The sequence below is a fragment of the Etheostoma spectabile genome, chromosome 14, assembly GCF_008692095.1.
Source record: "Etheostoma spectabile isolate EspeVRDwgs_2016 chromosome 14, UIUC_Espe_1.0, whole genome shotgun sequence".
Lineage (NCBI taxonomy): Eukaryota > Metazoa > Chordata > Actinopteri > Perciformes > Percidae > Etheostoma > Etheostoma spectabile.
In genome coordinates this window covers 21,811,457-21,815,415 of record NC_045746.1, presented here as the reverse complement: position 1 = coordinate 21,815,415, position 3,959 = coordinate 21,811,457, and positions in this window count along the sequence as shown.

Sequence of the window (3,959 nt, the reverse complement as noted above, 5' to 3'; positions counted from 1 at the left end):
CTGCTTGGAAGCGCTATGCTCCACCACATGCTACACCACCATCACTGACATGCAATTGGTGTCCTTTAAAGTATGATTTTTTCCTTTTCGGTTAAATCTTAAGGATTAAGATTCAATTACCAACCTGATCCTTTATTTACAATTCCTACTTTTCGATGTCAACTTGGGGTTCCTAAACACATGCACACCACTGTATCATAGTATACCATGCCATGCATTCTAAAACGTTAGCTCTGGTCAAAAATAAAAAACATCGGCACTATATTGACAACAAAAAAGACATTTGACAGCAGAAAGCCCATTTTAAGCACCACCAGAGCAGTAACTACAAATGAAAGTTGTAGACACATTGTCAATTGCTTTGACAATAGTAGAACCGTTCTTCATCCAAACCTGGTAGGTGTCGCAAGTCAATTGAATCGCCCATGCACAGATCCAGGCTTGCTTCACTTCTGAAGCTGTGCTCCTCTCTCTTCCCCTTTTATGTTTCCGGTGATTTTCTTCTCTCATCCAGCCTCCCACCTCGTTCTTCATCCTCCTCACCCTAAGGAATATCCCTCTCTTGTGTGTCAGAGCCCGTCCTTTGGTCCACATGGCCCCCCATCTCCCCTAAACTCCAAGAGAAGGAGACCTTGGTTGGAAAATGTAAGACGTCTATGTAGGGTTTGTCAGAAATGTTGTTACTGCTTCCAAAGTGTGCTAGATACCTGTTTGCAGTGTTTCATAACCTAATTCAATGTTGATTAGTAATACCAGACACGGGGCAAACAGTTGCAATATTGTAGGTCCACTGCCCTGTGGTCTGCTGGATACAAACCCCTCGTAGGGCGTCAAGCTTAGACTTATCTGATAATGCTCCTGTGTTTGTGACCATACAACAAGCAGATCCTAATGTATTTAGCAATCAGTAAAAGAAACTCCCACATTAGGCCCCAGGGATTATTAATTTGTTCTGAGAAATATTGTAAGGAGAGCTGTCTTGGTGACACAACTCTCAACATTGCGTGGAGTTCTGTGGCAGTTGCCTAAGGAGTGGCAGACCAGGGTGGTGGATGGTCCCCTCCTCTCAACGGAAGAATGTGCATCTTCCCAATTACAGAGTAGCAACAACTGCTTGTAGCCTCCTTGGTAAACTCTACTCCAAGTTGCCTGGAAAGTGCAAGTTTTGCTAATCCTCAGCAAGGATTGGTGCAATTGTAAGACATTTCAAGCAAATGGCAGTGGTATGGATTTGCAAACCACGCGCCTCCAAGAGACTAGAGCCTTAATCCAAAGCTCCAATTCATACCCGCTCAGCCCACACTACCTGCAAATATCACTCTTCCCCAAAATAAAATACAGTGACTTGCTGGTGGTCAACCACCTTGCTGTAAGCCACATGCTGGAAGGTTGTTATATCTATGTTTTCTGAGATCACCTCTCAGACAGGTGTTTTATAATCAATAGGTTAACAAGGCGGACCCATTCTCTCATAATAAGTAACTTCATAGTATTTGCATAACAACCTGGCAACAAGATGAACGTTGTGCTACAATGTGGATTAGTCCAGATTTGCCTTCATGAGAAATATTGGTTATCTCCAGGCCCCCGGCCCTAACAATATGGTGCACCCTAGCAAGATTTGTAGGTGGCCCCCCTTGTCCACTGTGGACAGTACTTGCATGTCTGGGCTATTACAGACTCACAAGAACTAAAAGACTGACTTGACCATTTACGTTTACATAAAACACATATCTCCAAAAAACAAACTAACTAAATTACAAGTAAATAAACAAATTGAACTCATTCTGACATACAAATATAATACTTATATACAAAGTATTAGATATACACATTAAAATACTACCACAACAGTTTAAACAGTGACATAACGTAATGCAATATCATACCCTACGAAAGTATTAACTTGCACATGTTGCACAATGTGATCATTATGCTCCTGGCTATACGCATGGACCTTGGGGCACAAGTGACCTTGCATTTTTTCCAGTCTTTACGTCCCTTCCCCTGTTAAGTTTGTACTCTCTTTATAGAAAAGTTTGCACAGAAGCAGTGCAAGCTATGTTCTTTTTTAGAGTACTAGACCCACTTCTTACCGACTTTTTCCATCCATTGATATAAGAGTCTGATATACATAGTCATGCTGACAACCCTTCGGCCCGTCTTTTGTGTTTAGGGAATGTAAGCTATTTTCTACTTGAAATGACCTCTGTAACCAACTCTGTTCGTACCTTATCAGTTAAGGATGTGGCCAGTCAGCCGGTCTACTGGAGCAACAGAGGGGCACTTGATGCTGCTTCTTCAGTGCTGGGTGTGTGCTGCTGCGAGTGAGATGATTTGCAGGGGTTTTGACTGAGAAACCTCAGCAGTGCATCTGAAGACAGAAGAGGAATATGGACCCCAGTCTAATAATACACATTATTTCAAGAAAAAGTAAATTAAATTAAATAATATAACAAAAAGAGATGCATGCATGATGTAAACTATTGTTTATAATATACAATAATAATTTTGGATTAAAAAATTATATACTGTAATTATAGTGTTATTACAGTGAATGCTAATTAAATAATGCATGGATGTAAACTGCAGAATAATATACTATGCATGTGGGAATGCTAACTTGCTGTAACATTATGATGTAATTTTACACTAACATAGTTTAACATGAATGCTCGGCACACCATCGCATCATATGAAGCTATAACACAGCTAATAGCTAGGCTTATAAGTATGAAAAATTAATAGTATTTTGAATGACTATTACCACCTGGGAAAAGGTAGAATAACCATGTCAATGCAATTAACATTATAATATCTGCTTAATAAATCTAATATATATACACATTTGCCTGAGGATGGCAAGAGGGGGGGGCATTTAAATCACAATTTTCCAACAACTATGCCCTTCCATAACGTTAACTGATGTTAAAACTAACAGATAGCGCTCCTCTTTATGTGATTAGCCAACTATGTCATGCTAACGGCTAATGCTATATCGATCATTGTTCTGCCAACAGCAAATAATATCATATCATCATCACCTTTACTGTAACATTACCTCTGTCTTTGTCACGTTTTTTCCTCCTTACTTTTCTTTTTTTCCCCCCTGGGCACCAGACAGTTTAGGACGCTTTGACATTATGAGATTAAGATGAGGTAAAAGAAGTGGCTTATTTTTTTTAATTAAGGTGGACGTTATGGTACAGCACAGGCGGGGCCCTGGGGTTTGCGCCCTTAGCATTTGCCTATACTGCCTAAGCCACAGGCCGGCCCTGCTTGCGAGGTACAGGTTAAAAAATGGGAGGCACATATACAAACTGTTGTAATTCCTTCACCGTTCACTTGATTTGGATGTAAATCCCCTCAAATTAAAGCTAAAATTCTGCAGTTAAAACACATCTTGTTTGTTTAATTTCAAATCCATTGTGGTGGTGTACAGAGCCAAAAAGATGAGAATTGTGTCAATGTCCCGATATTTATGGACCCGACTGTACATTATTCCTAATATTTAAATACAGCAAATATGTTTTTGTTTGAGTCCAAAAAGATTTTAACTACTTTTTTCACTCTAAACATAGGCACCTACAGATTTTGATTTGTACAGGCAAAAATCTTAATTTTACCCTAGCCCAACATATGTAATTATTTGATACAAACTATTTTATGGGTTAACTTTTGTTAGTTGGTCAATTGTACTTTAAAAGTCTGAAAGACAGAAATAAGGATATGTTTAGACTAATTCCAACAGCAGGTGTACCAACATGAGGATGCACTTTTTTAAAGAAAATTTAATTATAGTGCATTTCCTAATGTCTTTAATCATATTTAATGAAATGGTCATGTTTAGTTAATGCATTTCAACATCAATCATGCAAGTCTTGTTCTATAGATTAGTATTACCTTTCTTTGGTTCAACATGTGTTGTTATATTCTCAAACACCCACACAAACTTGCCA